Source organism: Tupaia chinensis, unplaced genomic scaffold, assembly GCF_000334495.1.
Source record: "Tupaia chinensis unplaced genomic scaffold, TupChi_1.0 Scaffold000252_1, whole genome shotgun sequence".
Classification (NCBI taxonomy): Eukaryota; Metazoa; Chordata; class Mammalia; order Scandentia; family Tupaiidae; genus Tupaia; species Tupaia belangeri.
Genome location: NW_006159732.1, coordinates 6,947,709 through 6,968,007, shown reverse-complemented (window position 1 = coordinate 6,968,007; position 20,299 = coordinate 6,947,709). Strand labels below are relative to the sequence as shown.

General features: G+C 38.1%; 1 long non-coding RNA gene across 1 annotated transcript in view; it reads left to right on the top strand.

Moving 5' to 3' along the window:
* The window catches only part of LOC102490309 (uncharacterized), a 46,781-nt gene that overhangs the window by 4,777 nt on the left and 21,705 nt on the right, over positions 1-20,299 (top strand). Inside the window, exon 2 of the long non-coding RNA XR_334635.1 lies at positions 7,639-7,776. This is a non-coding gene — a long non-coding RNA (uncharacterized LOC102490309). The remainder of the gene's footprint in view (positions 1-7,638; positions 7,777-20,299) is intronic.

The window sequence follows — 20,299 nt, the reverse complement described above, 5'->3', positions numbered from 1 at the left end:
ATGCCATAAAGTGGGGTGCTTCCATCTCAGTGTGAGAACTTTTCAGTGAGGCTATTTGGGGAAGACCATTAGTGTGCTTTAGGAAAAGAAGGCATTTACTGTTTAAGTACTTGCCATCTAAGCCAGCACCTTGCTATTTTTTGTTATTTTAGCCTTGCTATTGAAAGATCCTGTCCAAGTTCATTCATTCTATATAGATTTCTTTCCTCCTTCTCACATTTGTTTTAATAATGATGAAATATCCAGACTCTTCAGATCCATTTGGTATTGAAATTGCATGCAAGCCTGTGAAGTCTGATGGGTTGGTAGCTGAGATGACAGCAAAATGAAGCAGATCGGACTTGCTGTTGAATTTGATAATAGGAACCTCTCCCACCACCAGATCTCTCAGAAGCTTTAAATAGGAAGAGGCAGGCCATGGATTAGCTAGAGAGTGGAGATGTCTAATTACACCATCCTCGCTTTAATAGAAGAAATAATTCCTTGCCTTTGTAAAATCTTAAAACATTTTCAAAGCTTTATTATCTCTTTTTTGAAGGAGAAGCAGAATACAGGCAAAGATGTTAAAATGTTAGCACAGTCTAATCCTGGGTTGAAATTCCAGCTTTATCCCTTACGATGATCATTCTGTGGAAATGCTTTATGAACCCCAGAAATCTGAGCAGCGTTCGACTGCAGTAGCCAAGCACAGGCTTTGGAAGTGGCAGGCCCTAGCTAGGGCTCCAGGTTTACCATCCAATATTCGTGGAATCTTGGACGGTTTGCTCTTCGGAGCTCAGTTTCCTCATTTGTAAAATGAAGGATTATTTTATCAGACTCTCGTGAGAATGAACGAGATCAACAAAAGAAAAACATTTAACTCAGTGCAGCTGGTAGAGAGCGTATGTTTAGTAAAGGCAGGTTTTCCCTTCAAAATCCCTTTTTATCTAAGCACTTTCTGGGGTTTATTAATTCACTTCTTACAAAGTCCATTGGGAGGAATTTCAATATGTAGTGATACTGAAAAGGGCTGGGCAAAAAAGAGACACAGGGAGTTTTCAGTCATTCTAGCAACTTGGCATGTTGGGCACCAGCACGCTATTCTTACTTTCCTAAAGTCATGAAAGTGCGTACCAATGATTGGGAATTTTATACATGCATATGAGTCATTCAATCAAAATATTTGCAGAATCAATTTGCCAGTCACAAGCCTCTGGCTCTTGGTTCTGTGTAGAAATTCCCTCTGTAATTTACACAGCTAGCTGCAATTGCACATCGAGACTCACAGTGACAGGGTAGGTAAGAAAATGTTGCATACAACAAAAAGGGAAGAGTATCAGAGACGGAACTAACATTGTCCTGGGTAGAGGAAATGGCTACTCTTCTGTCGTCTGGCTACTAAAGAGCTGGTGTGCCAGTCCTGGCTCCAAGCGCAGTGGCAGAAACATCCACTTTGTTCACTTCCTATTTTCATAAGCATGGGCCATTATAGTTTAGGAAAAGTTGAAACCACCTTAGAGTCTTACTTTCTAACCTCTAAAAGAGATTTATGAGTAGATATGAGGAGGGACAAGGTTTTCAAAAAGTTCATGGAAAATGCACGTGAGGAAAAAACTATGCATGAGTTTTAAAAATGGGGTTTACATTCCATTTTTAAAAACAGCCATTTGGAGACTCCCTTGTATTTATTTATTTACTTATTCAATTTTTTGGGTGAAGGGAAACTGTAGATGGGATAACAAACATACTCATTTATCCAATCTACCATTTCCCGTTAATTCCCTATAGTTCTCTTCTCTTAGCAAAGAAGTACCCAATTGAAAAAAGAAAACTACAGCTTCATTATCCATTTATTTTTTCCTCTGACACAGCTTATGGAAAAGATATTCTGGACTAGATAGTGGTATGGTGGTTAAAGCAGCTAGATTTCACATGGCTGACTGCAGGTTTGAGTCCTGGATTTGGTGACTTGAAAACTATGCTGGGTGCATGTGTATGTGTGCCCAAAATCCTGAGAGGAGAGGAGAGGAGAGAAGGGACTGTGGCATGAGACCATCACCCCGGGGGATACTTTTTCATTTTTGTCTCTGTCTCTCTCTTCCAGTGAGTGCACATATCCCACAGCAAATCAAATTAAAACAAAAAGGCACTTGTGAGAGAGAAAGGGAGTGTTAGTAATTATATTGAGTCAAAAGAGCAGAGTGACCCAGGCCGATCAAGGTACATAGTCATATCCTTGTGTCAGGAATTTACTATTGCAGTTAGATCAGAAGAAAATGGTTAGGTTGGTACAAAGTATTAACGGTCCGTGATTGCCCTGACAGCTACCATTGATCTTTCTTTCTTTTTCTAAAAATTTATTTATTATGAGCATAATCTTGTTTATATTACATTGAATCACATATAACTTTACAGTGTATTACATTTCTTTTTCCAGGAGCACCATGCATATCAGTCAATACAAAGACATTAACATCTCCATCATCATCATCCAATAGCTTTCATTTTTTTCAGATGATGATTATTATTATTCCAATTTTTAAAAACATTCAGCCACTGTTTATATTTTGCTGTAAAAAGACTACCACTGATCTTTCAATGCCCATCTTTCCAAGTCTTCTAGGGCTCTCCATTGCAGGCATCTCACTGTAACTGACTAATGGATTTTTTTCATAAGAATATTATGTCTTCTGGGCCTCATTCTCTAGTGACTTCATTCAGAACAGGATACATTTTACAAACCCTTTTCTGATAAGATGCTGATTTCTAGCAATCTCAGTCTGGTGGCCTTCTTGGGCAAAGGAACATGTATAGATTGTGAGCAATGTGGGAAATCTGGAATTAAGATATTTGGAGAGTAGTTATTTTTGTTTTAGGGAGGAGTAGTTTTTGTTAACATCATATCATGTTGATAGAAGGCATTTTCACTTCAGCTTTACAATGCCTTTCGCTTGTGAACACCGGTGTCTGTAGCCCTTTTATGTGCCCTAGCTTCATTGTCTCTCCTTTCAGAAGGTGCAGGTTGTCTACATAGGGTGACTTGTCCTGTAGCATAGGTTTTCTATTTCAAAGATCAGTAAAAATGAGATATGGAGAAGCAAAGTGAGATAATCACTGTTAAAGCAAAACATAAGAGGTGAATAAGGTAGGCTAGCGACAGCCAGTGGTGTGATAGTTAAGGCAGCTGGATTCCACATGGCTGGTTAGATAGTTCAAGACCTGGAACCAGTAGGTTGATGAACAGGCTGAGTGTGTGTGCATCTGTGCATGTGTATATACATGTATGCAAAGTCCCAAGAGGAGAGTGGAAGAGAAGGGATTGTGGTGTGGTTATCTCTCCATTAGGGGTGACTTGTCACCCCTTCCAGCTCACCCTCACTGTTATTCTCTTGTGCATGAACATGCCCTACAGCAAATTGAAAAAAAAAAGATAAGATAAAGAAATAAATGAAATAGGGTAGGCTAGAATTTGAGATTCTCAAGTTCTGGTCTAGTTTACTTTCTCTTATATAGCTTTTCAGAGTCAAATAAACTTGGGTCCAAATGATGGACTAGTTATAGGCTTTTATGAAATAATAGTGATAGTATGATAATAATAATAATAATGATAGCTGAATCATCTTATGCTTATCGTTTATAAGGAATTGTCCTAAATGCCTAATATGTATTAACATAGTTAATATTTAAATAAATATTTGTAACTTAATCAACATTTAAAATTTTTCCTTGATGGAAAATGCAACATGTAGGTTTTTTTTCTCTTCATGAGAAGTAGAATTGTTTGTACTACATTAGCCCTGCTTGGTTTTATTTGCCTAGAAAGCTCTGAGTAGATAGAACCCTCAAATAACTTAATGTCTTGGGTTCATTGTACATTAGGAGAGTGTTTTTCAGAATGTGTCTTACTGCTTTGGGTTCAAGGCTGAATGTGGCTCTTCCTTGTCATGTTTACATTTGCGTTAAAGTGGTATGGACGCATCTGATTAGGTAAAGTTCGTCGCTGGAGGCAATATTATGCAATTGCTGGAAATCTTACTCAGTTCCAATGGTTAACTGTCTTCCGTGGCATTTAACTCCTGTTTTTTGTTCATTTATAGTCAAGTGAAGATAGTCAAGTGAAGATAGGAGGTTAGCTAGCTTCTTGGGGAGACTCTCTGTCTGATAATATTGTCTAAACTACATTACAAATACAGGAGGAAAAGGAGAAAAAGAGGAAAAACGTATAGGCAACATGGTCATTCATTACTCCTTAAATGTTTAGGAAGTCTATTTTTTTTTTTTTTCTAAACATGATCCAGCAATACAGTTAGCCTGAAAGGAGTCTCCCTGTGAGTGCACAGCATGGGACACACTGCCTAGCTTCCCAGTGTCTAGTTCAAGTTCTACCTTTTTTCTTGGAATCTCAGAACTGTGCTTAGCACATAGTTAATGCTCCAAATATAGTGACTTGCATGGATCAGGAATTCAGGAGAAAACTGAAATGCAAGCGATTTAGAAAGAAATTGCTTTGAAAGTAGAGATATATGTTCTGTTGGGAGATGGCAAGTGGGCTGTGGTACAGATTGGGGGAAAAAGACAAATGACTAAATATTTCTACTTATCAGGAAAAGGATAGAAGAGAGTGAAGGATCCAACTAGAAATGCCTGCCCTGAAATTGAAAATTTAGCGTGCTTTCTCTACCCCTCCTTCCAGTTTTACCAGTGGCAGATGATAGTCAATCATGGAATTTTTTTTTTTCCAAATGAATCAGGAAATAGAGTCAGAACCTTTTTTTTCTTGTTTCCCCTAGAATCCTTCTTAGGTCATTGTGTGTGGCTGCCAGCAGCAAAAAAAAATCCCACAATCATTTCTGTGAATAATCAACAAAGATAAAGCCGAAAGCGGCAAGAATTTATTTAGCTGTGTTGGAGGACAGGGCGTGGCCAAGGGCTAACTTGCCCAGTGATGAGTTCCCAGAATAGAAGTTTTCAACTCTTTATACACCCTACTCTTCTGTGTATCCTTGTTATCTGCAACATAAACCATGAGGGTAATACCCTCATGGTTTTCCCCAAACTGTTCTGTGCACCTTTTTCTTTCACCTGACCTTTATGACCCTGTTTTTATTAAGGTGGCATTGAATCTGTTAACTCGGACTTGCAACATACATTGGTTGATTAAGAGGAGCTACAACATAGATTCTTTAAACTATCCTGTTTAAACAATCTAAACATCTGTGGGTAACTACCATGGTAAATAATAACATTATTATACTTTTCTCAATTTAACCTGTTACATTGTGTCCCTTGTGTCTTAATAAGATTTCTTGCCTGGGGACCCAGTCCTGGTTGCATTTTGGTGACCATTGTCTAAAGCAAGTGGCTAAAGTTTCCTCCTCTGAACAAACTGGTTTATTTATGACCTTATTTGTTACAATAGTTACAGTTTTTATTAGTTACAGATGCAACAAGCACCAGTTACCCTTAAAGTATAAGAAAGAGGAATAAAGTAAAGCAATAAAAATAGGGTTAAAAAACTGATTTTTCCTTCCAACTAAATGGAGTTAGTATATAATTTGAAATCTATTTATCACTGAAGCTATTATGAAATCAGAAACAATGTCATCTCTGAGGTAAGAGAGTCAGAGAAAACTATATTGAAGCAGGACTATGAAATGTAGTCAGACGTTGGGGGAAGAAGGGATTCCAATAGGGAAGAAATGGATCTTAAGAACTCAGCTGGGTCGGCATGGATGGATGGGTGAATGAATAACAATGAGAGGTGTATCTGAATTCAGAATGTCATAGTCCCCTCATGACACTTCCTTCATTTTTAAACAACCTTGGGCAAGCTCCATATGTCGGATCTTGACTGGCAAAGACGGAAGTTCGGCAATATCCTGATAATTCAGGCAAAACCTCCACTTCTGTTCAGGGTACAGAAAATACCACTGGGAAAGAAGATTATAAATAAAAATTTGTTTTTCTTCTATAACAGCCTGTCATTATCATCTTTATGAATTTATATGGCATGTTTGACTTAAGAAGGTAAATGGTATTACAGATCTGTTTGTAAACTATTTTTAAAAGTACTATATGATATAGGTTAACATTAAAATTCAATACGTGTTGACAAGACTCAAGCTCTTATTTCTAAGCAACTGAGATAAGCTCCATGTTAGACATAGTTTGACTAAAACATTCAATAAAGAGCGCAAAATTTATATTGAAGGACAAAATATATAATCAACAGAGAATGCCTTGATTTGGTATTTTTTAATAGAGTTATTTGGAGTTATGTTCACATAGTTTTCTTTCCTTGTAGGTTTTTGCCATAGTGCACATGCACCTGCCAGAGAGCGACAGAGAGGAAAAGTGAGAAACCACCCCTCACCCCACCCCCCGCAGTAGGGATGGCTCTGATACAATCCCTTTTCCTGCATTCTGCCCTTGGGATTTTGGGCAAGCACACACATGCCCAGCATGATTTTCAAGCTGCAGGATCCAAGACTCAAACTGTGGTTGGCGATGTCGGAATCCAGTGCCTTCACCACCATGCCACCTGCCAACCCTGTTCACATAGTTTTAACCAAATATCACCAAATATCTTGGTAAGCTTAAATTTGTGGGGCTCACAGTTCTACTCTGCTTCTTACTTTAGCTAATCACACCTCCCTTTGAACTATTTATTGTAAGTAAAAATAAGTTATAAGTATTTTTGTTGTGAAAAATTAAAAATATGTAAAATCCTATAACCAGAGTAATGCTTGTTGACATTTGAGTGATATATATACCTTTTCAAAAAAAACAGAAGCAAATAGAGTCACCCCTCCAAAACCATGGGTTCCAAGTGTGCTGAATCAACCAGTGAAGAAAAGAAATATGAAAGGAAAAAAATTACAATAGCACTTTACAAGTAATACAAATAAAAAGCAGTACAGCATCACAACTATTCGCATGGCATTACATTGTAGGCATAATAAGTAAAGTAAAGATGATTTAAAGTGTAAGGAAGCACGCATGTAGGTTATATGCAAATACTACACCATTCCATATAAACACTTGAGTATTTGCCGAGTTTGGTTTCTGTGGTGGTTTCTGGAACCAGTCCCTCATGGATACCAAAGATCAAATCTATGTGTATTTATGTGCACTTTTTTTGAGAAAATTGACTCTTCTTTTTTTTTTACCCATATGTTGTGATTCCTTCCATGTCAAAATTATTTTAACGTAACACTATAGCTATATCGCTTTTCCTAACTACACAGTATTCTTTTACATAGGCTTAATGCAAGTTCCTCAACCATTTCTAATTTTTGGATATAAAACTATTTCTAAATGTTATAATCATATAAAGAAGTGAAGGGCCATGTGGTGACATAGCAGAAATGCAGTGGACTCATGTGAGAAGTGTCCTGGGCTGTGTCTTGGGACCTCCTTGAGCAGACCGAGTGCACACATATGCCCGTGATCGGGCCACCTGAGACTAGGGGTGAGAGTACTGCTAGGGTTCTGTTGAAGTGCCCGTCTGTCTCACTGTTTCTCTTCTTCATGGAAGAAATGAATAAGTAAACTTAAAAACAAACCAACCCCAAACACAAACACATAAAGAAATGAGATAATATCCATGCAGCCAACTATTTGCATCCATTCTTAATATATTACTTGTAATTCACCTAGGAAACACTATTGGAAGGATAAAGAATGTACACATTGTTCACACTTCCCGTGCTGCCTGCTGAATTGCCTTCCAGAAAGATTCCAGATGTTTTCACTCCAAATAGCTGTGTGGGAGGACTAGGAGCGTGGCCACATCAGGTATTATCCTTTCTTCTTCTTTCTTTAATTTTTGTTGTCGCACACTCGATACATGTGCTATTGTACAAGGGGGTTTTTGAACAATTCTTGGAAAACACATATAGTGAACAAACTTTGTATGGATTTCAAAATTGTTTTGCATGAGAATAAACTCATGCTTGAATTCTATTTTTCCATGAACTGTTTGAAGTCCTCTCATAATCTCATTCTAATTTGATATTTTGTTTTACTACTGAGTTTGAATACGTGTTTATTGGTTGTTTGTATTCTTTATTTTTTCTTTTAAGGTTTTTGCTATAGGGTATGTTTTCTCACCAGTGAGAGGGAAAGTGAGAAACCACACCCCAGGAGCAAGGCCATGCCATAATCCCTTCTCTTCCATTGTCTTCCTGAGATTTTGGGCATGCATGCATACACAATCCTGTTTTTTCCTAGTAGTTTTGTCCATTTCTTACTGATTAAATAATAATAATATATTCATTAAACATACAAACCCACTGAAGTATATGAATTTCAGTATTTTAGTAGATTTCAAATCCTCTATATTGGAATTTTTAATAGGAATCTACCCTAATTACTGCTTTCCTAAATTGTTCTTACAGCAATACTTGGTACACATATGTATATATATATTAAATATGGCAAAAACTGCTATGAACTGCATTCAAGATAGTTTTTCTTTAATGATAATAACTAAATTGTATACCTAAGTAGAGAATAAAATTTAGTCCATCAAAAGTAAAATAGAAAATTGAATCAATGATCTATCAGCAAACAATAAGGCTACTTTTTCTTCATTATTGAAATATTTTAGACAGATGTCGGTTTGTCTCATGACCTATTTTTTTTTATTTGTCAAGTAACTTCTTCAATTATGCATTGCCTAATAATGCTAATGTCAACACAGCCAGAGTATTAATGATGTAAGAACCATATCTTAATATAAAACAAATGGAAGAGATCCAGATTTTGCCTTCTCTGGACTGGCTTCCAGGGTCAAGTGCAGGATCTTGCTAGGCCTTCATGGAGGATGCAGAATGGTCTGGGGAGCAGGTGGGAGTGGCAGCCTCTTCACCAGCTCTGCAGTGAAGTGCTGTCTGAATCTGACCCTACGGTTAAGAATCATCACACTACATCGTGATTCTCCACCAAGCTCACATCTCAGAGCTTCATCTTTGATTCAGTTGGTACAGTGGGATGGATATTCATATCTTTATAGGCATGTCGCCTTCCCACCCCTAATTTTTTTTCCTCATGGTGTTTGGTGTTAGGGTGAAGGGCAAAGGCCACATTTGAACATAAGTCAGATTTTTTTATTTTATGTGGGGGAAAGCCGGGGGCGTTTGCAGAACTTAAAACAGAAATCAAACCTTTAAAGGTCGACTGTATGTGTCCTGCCACTCATATTCTCTTCTGGCTTCTAACTTTCCTTAGGCTTAAAATATATCTGGAGCCGCTGGTTCCTTTGTTCTTTGGAGAGTTCATTTTTTATTCTTTCAAAAATACTGTTTATGTGAGTGTGTGTTTTAAAGGGCAACAAACAAAATAAAGTTTTTGTTGATCATGGTTTCAGAGGCTTGTTGCTTACAATTCTGCAGAACAGAACAGGGCCTGCTATTATTTTAGTGAGCGTCATTCTGCACCCTAACTTGGCAGCATTCTTAGTGAGCAGAAATTCCTGGGCTCAATTGCTTACTGACTATAAAATTAGGAGGGTTGGAGCAGGAACAAGAGTGGACACCTCATTTTGAAATTAAACTCGATGACAAAATATATCTAAAAAAACCTAATTTAATATTTTCCACTATCTTTTTTAAAAAATTTTTTCCTATAAACCCAGATACAAAGTTTGGCACTAAACTTATTTCTTATCTGGTGCCTCTTACTGGTTATATAACTGTCATAGGCCAGAAGGTTATAGTTCATTAAAACAATGTGTTGAGTCCAGGAATGCTGGTTAGAGGGCTCTGCCACATTCAGGGGTATAATAAAAATAAAAATAAAAATAAATAAATCCTTAATTTGCTTCACATTCTACAATAAGTGTATAGACTCATTTTTTTATTGCAATTGCTTCTCTTCAGTATGTAAGTAATAGAGATGTTGAAGGCTACAATGAGCAAAAAATACTATAGTGAGGTAACTATTTTCTTCATTAAATAGATTTGATGTTTTTATTTTAGATAACAAAATGCGATTAACTGAACATTTCACTGTATTTGATTCTTAGGAGAAAAATATATTTCTTATCCCTGTACATTGACCAGACTTTCTTCTTTGTCCTAAATATTCCCATTTCTCTCTCTTTCTTTTGAGATCCTCCAGTTTTAACTCTGCTCATCATCCAAGCCAACCCTTCCATGTATTCATTCTCTGTGGCTGTATGCTGGGAAGAGTGTATGAACAAAACCAGGTTTTATCCTTGAACTTAGAGTTTACAGAACTCTCCCTTCCTTCTCTCTCACTGCAACTACTTGTCTCCCCACTGGAAATAATTGCTTTCCTTTTTATATTTCTCTTAAACATTTTGAAACTTAAATGTTTGTCATGGTCACTTCTCCATTTTGAGTTCACATATTGATTCAGTAACTTGTATCCTTCTTCTCACCTTCATTCTAAACCAGTTGATCTCAAATAATAAGGTAACCTGGGTTTAATTATGTTGATAAAGCTGATACTGAAGGCAACTGGGGTTCTGAATACAGAAGCTCTGAATTTTACTGTAACTAGCATAGTAGACAGCATTCTGTAATAGGCACACTCCCCCATGGGCTAACAGTGCATGGCGTGGAGCAACATGACAATGAACTTCCGGTAAGCTCTAAAATTTACAAAGAAGGGGAGCTGGATCTCAAGATAGAGAGAGAAGGGACCAGCAGTTAGTGTAATGGCTATGTCGCTGGATTCCCACGTAGTTGACCGTGGTTCGCGTCCCGGACCTGATGGCTTAAAATTCACGCCGGGCGCGTGTGCGTGCGTGCCCAAGATCTCAAGAGGAGAATGGAGGAGAAGGGATTGCGGTGTGACCATCCCTCCGGGGGGTGATTTCTCACTTTCTGTCTCTCTGTCTCTCTCTGTCTGTCTGGCGAGCGCACGCGCCCTATAGCAAAACCCTCTCAAAAAAAAAAGATAGAGAAGAAAGGAGGTGAGCTGCTCATGAGTGAATAAGCAAGCTTTGTTAGTTCAAGCTGGTCATGAGTGAATAAGAATCATAGTTAGGTTGGATGTGAGCTTCACTTTGCTTCTGGAAGGGAAAGAAGGGTTTTCATGACAACAAACTCTGATTATTTCTCCATCAGGGATTCATTTTTTTAAAAAAAATTTTTGGAGAGGTTTTTGCTATAGGGTGCATGCGCTCGCCAGCCAGACAGAGAGAGGCAGAAAGACAGAAAGCGAGAAATCACTCTCCAGAGGGGATGGCTACGCCACAATAACTTCTCCTCCATTCTCCTCTTGGGATCTTGGGCACACACGCACATGTGCCCAGTGTGAGTTTAAGCCACCGGGTCCGGGACTCGAACTGCGGTCGACTACGTGGGAGTCCAGCGATATAGCCATTATGCTAACTGCTGCTCCCTAGGGATTCATTTTTTAATTTATCTTTTATTGATTTTTAGACGTTTTCACCTTAGGGCATATTCACTTTCCGAGAGAGAGAGAGAGAGAGAGAGAGACAAACACAGTGAGAGGGAAAGTGAAAAATCAGCTCCTGGAGGGATGGCCACACTGCCGCATTCCCTTCTCCTTCGTATTCCTTCTGGGATCTTGGGCACACACGCACAGGTGCGCAGTGTGATTTTTAAGCCCCCAAGTTCAGAACTTGAACCACGGTCAACCATGTGGAAGTCCAGTTGCTTAAATTTATGTTTTTAATCTTTTGGAGTAGCTAAAACTCACTAAGAATTCACTAAATATTTTAAAATAAATTTATTAGGAAATAGACATTTAGGGATTTAATCTAAAACAATAAAGGAAAAACAAACATTCTTGGGCTGAGTAAATTCCATCATTTGCTACTTGACAGTATATTTTATCTCATAATCATTTTCATAATATTTACAATGTCAAGATGCAATCTAATTATTAATCTACAGTCAGTTTTCTGTACTTGTTTCATACTTCACATTTTCTATACTCTTCTATATTTATAGTTTTCTATACTTCATTTTTTTCAGACAAAAATATGAATGTGAGTATCTTCACAAAGTTCTCAATGATATGTTAGCAATAAAATCTTCAAGTCACTGTAGGCTAAACTACTCGAGGGAGATCTGAGAAACCCTTAGTCGGCGGAGTCAAAGAGCTTTTTAGAAATCTTAAAGATTTTTATGTCATCATGAGCTGGGGTGTGGTAGAAAGGAGAAACTTAGGAAGAGAAATTGAGGAGGTAGAGAAACTTTAGTGACTGAGCTTAAGAAAGCCAGGATGATGTTTCAGCCACATGTTTTAAATACTTTAATTAACCTATGTTTCCACCCACCAACCATGTGATGTTGGTCTTTACTGATAATAGAACATCTGCTGACTTGGTCAGAGAAGCAGCCTTCATTTAATCAGGGATATGGTCTGATTTTCCTAACAGCAAAATTTGCCTTAGGGGTTACCATTAATTAATTGTGTCTAAATATTAACTGACATCCATCCTAGGGGGTAAGCAAAACTCCCCCCCAGGGCACATCCTCTGTGGAAAACTTAACATTTCCATTATGAAAGCCAAGATGATGAAATACTTTTAGAAATGTGGCTATTGAGTAGAGGAGGGGGCAAACATCTCCTTCAAATCAGGAAAGAAGAGAAACAAGAGAAATTGCTCCAGGGGGAAGGGATGAGTTGGAGAGCTGACTCATACCAGATTTCAAAATAATCAAATCAAAGAAGAAAGGAGGAATGGCAGGTTTGCTGAGGAGTCCTCTTGATTTAGAGTTGCAGTATTCACAAAATGCTCAGAATTGTGATGGTCAGAAGATCTCTTATGAGAACTTCACCTTGAAAATGCCTCTCTTTTACAAGGAGAGAACTTTTTGCAATAATAACTAACAGCTGATGGTCTTGGGCCAAAGAGAACTATATCAGGCCTGTTTTTCTTTTATTTCTAGAAAACTGACTTTGGATGTGAGATCAAATTGCAAAGTATAGTCATTTCTCAGTTACTGACAGAGATTGTTCAAAAACCCCCAAGGAGGGACCAGCAGTTAACGTAATGGCTACGTTGCTGGACTCATGTAGTAGACTGTGGTTCGAGTCCTGGCCCCGGTGACTTGAAACTCACGCCGGGTGTATGTGCGTGCATACCCAAGATTCCAAGAGGAGAATGGAGAAGGCATTGCGGTGTGGCCATTCCCCCTGGGGGTTGATTTCTCGCTTTCTATCTGTCTCTCTCTCTGTCTGTCTGGGGAGTACACATGCCCTATGGGAAAAAAAAACCTCTGGAGGGGGGAACCAAGGATACCCAAATCTACAAATGCTCATCTCTATATGGTATAGTATTTGCATATATCCTGGACATATCCTCTCTGTACTTTGAATCACTTAGAGATTGCTTATAATACCTGGTAACCAAGAACCAGCAGTTAGTGTAATGGCTATGTCGCTGGACTCCCACGTAGTCGACTGTGGTTCGTGTCCCGGACCCGGTGGCTTAAAACTCACTCCGGGTGCGTGTGCGTGCGTGCCCAAGATCCCAAGAGGAGAATGGAGGAGAAGGGATTGCGGCGTGACCATCCCTCCTGGGGGGGTGATTTCTCGCTTTCTGTCTCTATGTCTCTCTCTGTCGGTGTGGCGAGCGCACACGCCGTATATCAAAAAACTTCTCCAAAAAATTAAAAATTAAAAAAAAATACCTGGTAACCACGTAAGTTTTATGGAAATAGTTGTTATAATGTATTGTTTGAGAAATAATAACATACTTAGTATAGACAAAATCATTTTTGAAAAATATTTTCAGTCCATGGTTGGTTAAGTCCACAGATACAAAAATCTGTGAATATGGAAGGCAGATTGCAATGGAAACTGTTTGCCTCATGTTGAAGAACTAAATGATATGTTAGATTCAAGATGTTATCCTTTTGTATTCCTTACAAGAAGGGGTTTTTGTCCTGAGGAAGTCATTCAAGCAAGATCTTTTCTCCTTTTGGTCATCTTTGTGAAAATTGAGACCATCTGTGTCAGCATTAACTCAGCCATTTGTTCTGAAAAATCCTTACTCAAAAAGATAAGACTGAAAACCAATAAATAACTCCACTATTTGCTTCAGGAGATTCTTGCACATCAATTTATCCAGGAAAACCTCGTACTTATCTGGCCAGACAGCTGTCTAAACAAGACAATAGGTTGCTTATCTGGACTTAAAGCATATTTATGAGGGAAACAATTAGCTCATCAACTTGATTAAAGACCCTCACCTCCTTGTGCCTACTAAGACAAAATTTCTATGTCACAAACCTCTTGGAAGACCCATTGTAAATGATGTGAACTCAGACCCCCCCAAATTTTACAAAAAATTGTTTCAATTTATTTCCTCTTTTGAGATGCTGTTAAGACTCTATTCAAATGATATGCTCTCATACTGCAAGAAGTTTCCCAAAGTCAGTTTTGTGTGACCAAGAAGATTTGGCGGTCTTTTAAGGGAATAGAAATCTTAAGTAATTAAGAAGCTAGTTTGTAAATTAGAACATCTACATGAACACCAAATACTTCAGGATGTTGTCTAGTTTTTAGATGTTAGTATGAGGAAATTAGATGCCCAAGTTGCTGACAAGATTGGACGGTAGGTGATGATGGGGAGGAAAAAGGAAGTGCTATAGCTGAATAGCCAGAGCCAAAGGAGAGTAGATTTGGAGAAAGAAGAAAGGCAATGGTCTACGTGGAGGACAAGACACCAGTAACCAATCTCTTTTCCTGACTTTGGGGCCATAGAATAAGGTTCTCCTCTGAATCCCAAGAGGGATCCAGGTTTTGGTTAAGATATAAGAAAGGACACAAAATATTTATCTTATCCTCGAGGGGTCCAGATGATATAGGGGAAAGATTAAAGAACAATCAAATATTAGGTCTTTGTTTAAAAAAAATAGGCAACAGAATAGGATTTCTCAATAATAACTCAGTAACTGGATCTTGTCAAGACTTGAAACTCTTCTACTTCTGAAAATGTAATATAGACTTTCAGTTCTCTGATCACCTCATTTATTTCCAGTTCTCAGTTTTTTTTTGTTCTATCATACTTATTTTACATAGTTGATATCTCAAGTTTTCCTTTTGTTTTATCAGCTTAGTTAGAGTGGCTATATTCCACATGGTCAGCTACATGGTTAGAGTCTCGGACTCAGTGGCTTGAAAAATACACTGAACGTCTGTGTCAGCATTAACTCAGCCATTTGTTCTGAAAAATCCTTACTCAAAAAGATAAGACTGAAAACCAATAAATAACTCCACTATTTGCTTCAGGAGATTCTTGCACATCAATTTATCCAGGAAAACCTCGTACTTATCTGGCCAGACAGCTGTCTAAACAAGACAATAGGTTGCTTATCTGGACTTAAAGCATATTTATGAGGGAAACAATTAGCTCATCAACTTGATTAAAGACCCTCACCTCCTTGTGCCTACTAAGACAAAATTTCTATGTCACAAACCTCTTGGAAGACCCATTGTAAATGATGTGAACTCAGACCCCCCCAAATTTTACAAAAAATTGTTTCAATTTATTTCCTCTTTTGAGATGCTGTTAAGACTCTATTCAAATGATATGCTCTCATACTGCAAGAAGTTTCCCAAAGTCAGTTTTGTGTGACCAAGAAGATTTGGCGGTCTTTTAAGGGAATAGAAATCTTAAGTAATTAAGAAGCTAGTTTGTAAATTAGAACATCTACATGAACACCAAATACTTCAGGATGTTGTCTAGTTTTTAGATGTTAGTATGAGGAAATTAGATGCCCAAGTTGCTGACAAGATTGGACGGTAGGTGATGATGGGGAGGAAAAAGGAAGTGCTATAGCTGAATAGCCAGAGCCAAAGGAGAGTAGATTTGGAGAAAGAAGAAAGGCAATGGTCTACGTGGAGGACAAGACACCAGTAACCAATCTCTTTTCCTGACTTTGGGGCCATAGAATAAGGTTCTCCTCTGAATCCCAAGAGGGATCCAGGTTTTGGTTAAGATATAAGAAAGGACACAAAATATTTATCTTATCCTCGAGGGGTCCAGATGATATAGGGGAAAGATTAAAGAACAATCAAATATTAGGTCTTTGTTTAAAAAAAAATAGGCAACAGAATAGGATTTCTCAATAATAACTCAGTAACTGGATCTTGTCAAGACTTGAAACTCTTCTACTTCTGAAAATGTAATATAGACTTTCAGTTCTCTGATCACCTCATTTATTTCCAGTTCTCAGTTTTTTTTTGTTCTATCATACTTATTTTACATAGTTGATATCTCAAGTTTTCCTTTTGTTTTATCAGCTTAGTTAGAGTGGCTATATTCCACATGGTCAGCTACATGGTTAGAGTCTCGGACTCAGTGGCTTGAAAAATACACTGAACGTGTGTGTGTGTGTGTGTGTGCCCAAACTCCCTAGAGGAGAGTGGAGGAGGGATTGTGTCATGGCCATCCCTCCTGGGGGTCATGTTCTTTCTCTCTCTCTGTCTCTCCCCCCAGTGAGTGCATGTACCCTTTAGCAAAAACAACAAAAACACAAAAACCCAGAGACAATTTAGTGACAAGTTTCTTAACTTTTTTTACCTCCTGTAATTGATGTTTATCTGCATGCTTTATCTTCTTCTAAGAAAGTGGAAAAAGAATGTTTTCCTGAGACTGACTCTCACCAGTATTCTAATGCCAATCTATTCCCAAATTCTCAGGTATTTGGTCCATTCATAACCTCATTCCTAGATCTTTATTCTTTTCTCCATTGAGTCTATTGAATCAGTTTTAAATATGTCCAATTGCTTCTAAATCTAAAATAGCAAGGAAAAAAACCATAACACTTCCTTAATCTATGCTTTTTTTCTAGCCTCGCCTTCTCTTCCTTGCATCTGTATATCTCTTCCCTCTGAAGTGCCGCTGAAATGGGTCTGGCAAAAGCTACCAGGAGCTTTCCATGGCTAAATCCACTAGATGTTGTTCATTTTTATTTCATTTGTTTAATCTGGAATATTGATTATTGTGAAAAAGGAGCACCCCAGAGAAAGTGAAGATGAACACTCAAGGCAAGGAAATACGTCGTAAACGACAGCGGGCATCATGGAGTATAAGAGTGCTCTGGATACAGTGAAAGGATGTTTGGACTTGTGCACAAGTTGACTATGGAGTAAAGTGTGTGTGTGTGTGTGTATGTGTGTGTGTGTGTGATGGGGGTGGTGGATGGAGAAAGTATTTTGGCAGTAGATGGTTGGAAAAGCCCCTGAATGTCATGATAGAGAATCCAGGTTTATAGTGGTCAGAGCCCACTGACATTATTAGAAAGGGAAATAATAATGATAAGAGATGTTTACCGTTCATCTGTCACTGTCACTAACTAGGCTTACCTAAGCTTGTGGTATCAGTAACAAAATCAATGTCATGGGCAGTTTAGATAAAGAAAATGTAAAAAAAAAATCATACTTTTATTTTGAGCAGAAGGCTCGAATGTCCAGTGGAAATCCAGAAGGACATTGAAAGGTTCAAGACTAGCTAGCATTGGAGAGAGGACAGCGTAGGGTGCAGATTCGAGATTTAGCTACGTAAGTATGTATGCTGAGACTTACAACTATCTTCAAGATAGTCACGTCCTTTCATTTGACTTCTTTTTAAGCATGTAGAGAATTCCTTGCCACATTTGTACAAAGTTCCATTTTATCTCACATTTAAAACTGTTGTGATGCAGAGACGATACTGTTTTGTTATACTGCGAGGTCCTTTTGTGACTGGTGGGTAAGGCACATTTTTTCCTTTTGACAGTTGGCTTGCGATCTTTTTCTGTATATGCTGAATTGCTTTCTTGCGCTTGCAAATATATTCCACATCACAGTTCTTCCACATGACAGACAGAGAAGGCCTTGGCAGATTCCAACCTCAGGAAGAAATTCTGTCTGTCTCTATGGTACTATCAAGAAATTCATGTATGTATGCCAAGCGACACCCTTGCGTTCCTAGTGCACTTCCATTAAGTGAGAGACACATGATGGGATAGTCTTTGATGTCATTTGCCTAGACTGGATCGTGTGTTTAACTGATGGATGAAGAGCTAATTTGAAATTGGATTTTGTAAGCATTTTATGTGATTTCATAGACATGTTTTAAGCTAAAAATGTAAGATTTGGTGATTTAGATTTGATTCTTTCCTGGAAAGTTTGGGATATATAAACAGAAAATGGTATGTTCAAAATATCTATGATCAAATATTAAGTTTCTGATGATAAAGATATGCAAGCAGATAAGCACTTCTAGGACGACTGAAAAAGTGTATGAAGTCGACAATAGTTTCTAATCTATCTTCGTTTCTTTGGATCAGGGATATTGATCTTGATCAGGTTCTATATGAGGCCTTCACTTAAAATTCATTGTGACTACTCTATACAAAGTCAGATTTGCTCCTATTGTTTCTTTCTTGGTGTGCAATATTGTTAAAAAAACTCAGTATGTGTTCATGTAACTTGTTTAAATTTTCCCAATGTAATATGTGTACATACACATAATATACACTTACACAAATATAATATATGTAATGTTATATTCAGTCTCTATATAATACCCTTAAGATGCAAGTAATTGCAACCTCCTTGAGAAAAGGGCTAAGTATTTCTCAGCATCCCTCCACTCTCTCCAAATCAAATGCAATAATATGTACATTAAAAAGTAGTGGGACCAGCAGTTGGCGTAATGGCTGTGTTGCTGGACTCCCATGTAATCGACTGTGGTTCGAGTCCTGGACCCGGTGGTTTAAATTCACACTAGGCATGTGTGTATGTGCGCCCAGGATCCCGAGAACAGAATGGAAGAGAAGGGATTGTGGCATGGCCATCCCCCCTGGGGGGTGATTTCTCACTTTCTGTCTCTTTGGCAAGTGCACGTGCCCTATAACAAAAACAACAACAACAAAAACCAAAAAAAAAAACCCAAAACAGAAAAAACAAACAAATGAACAAAAAAAAAACCTCTCCAAAAAATGCAGTTATACTGGAACCAGCAGATGACAATGGTTACATCACTGGACTCCCATTGAGTTCTGAACCTAGTGGTTTAAAACTCACGCTGGGTGCATGTGCATGCATGCCCAAGATCCCAAGAAGAGAATGGAGGAGAAGGGATTGTGGTGTGGCCATTCCCCTTGGTAGGTGTTTTCTTTCTTTCTGTCTTTCTCTGTCTTTCCAGTGAGTACAAGTGCTCTATAGAAAAAACTCTCTCTCTTAAAAAAAAAAAAAAAGCAGTTATAAAATAAATTCATTTTGTATTGAGGTGTTCTTCAAAATCATGATCTCCAATAACTCTATTATCTTTTTATGATCTTTGATTTGTGTGTATCTCTGTTTATAAATTCCATACATAGACTTTGAATATCAATTATATTGCTACAATTGTTTTATCATTATTTCAATTTAGAGGGAAAAAGAGCAGCTAAATGATCTCACCTGTATATGCTTTTAGAGACCTCCTAGTAATACACCTTGCTTTGAATCTAAGAGGATTTCAGAATAGGATAAAAAGCAGATGATCTCTACAGCTAACAGTCAGTTTGGAGAAACTACACCACCTATGTCGAAAGAAGCTCATACACTTTGGGTTCTGAGCAGAGAGTTGAATTTCTCTAGTTATTCGTGATCAGAGCCTTTACCGTCATATTATTTCAGATCATATCTTGTCTTCAGAGGGCCATACCCGGGCTCTTCAGGCAGGCTCCACTTTTTCCTGTGAAGCAATTTGTCACAATGGAATGAATATTAGACCAGAAGGTCTAGAGCAGTGATTCTCATATTGTGCTTCCCAGACCAAGAGGATTCACCAGGGAACTTGTAGAATGCAAATTCTCGGGCCCCACCCAAGACCAGAGTGGAGTGCAGTAATCTGTGTTTTTAATAAACTTGCCAGGAAAGTCTGATGCAAAAGTGTTTGACAACTGCTGATCTAGAGGGTGGCTGATCATTTAAAGGGGCCACCCAGGACCAGGTGGCTCAGAGGTACGCAACTAGATTCACACTGGGGTGTGAACCCAGGACCTACCTTGAGCATGTTGGGTTTGCTGTCTCCATGACTCAGACCAGTTTCGCATGGGGAAGGATTGTAGCATGAGGGCCCTGTTGGGAGTTTCTGACTTTCTCTCATGGGAGAAAAAAATAAACAAACAAATAAACAAAGGATATCTTCCAACTTTGAGACTTATGAGTCAAAGGACTTGGTTACTATTTTCATTTTTTGACCCATTGCTTTCTCATCTATAAAATGAGGAGTTCATGCAAGGTTACAGCTAGATACCTCGCAAGTTCTAAATGCTGAAATGCTGACAGTGCACATGGCTGCCTCCTCCATCTTTTTTTTTTTTTTTTTTTTTTT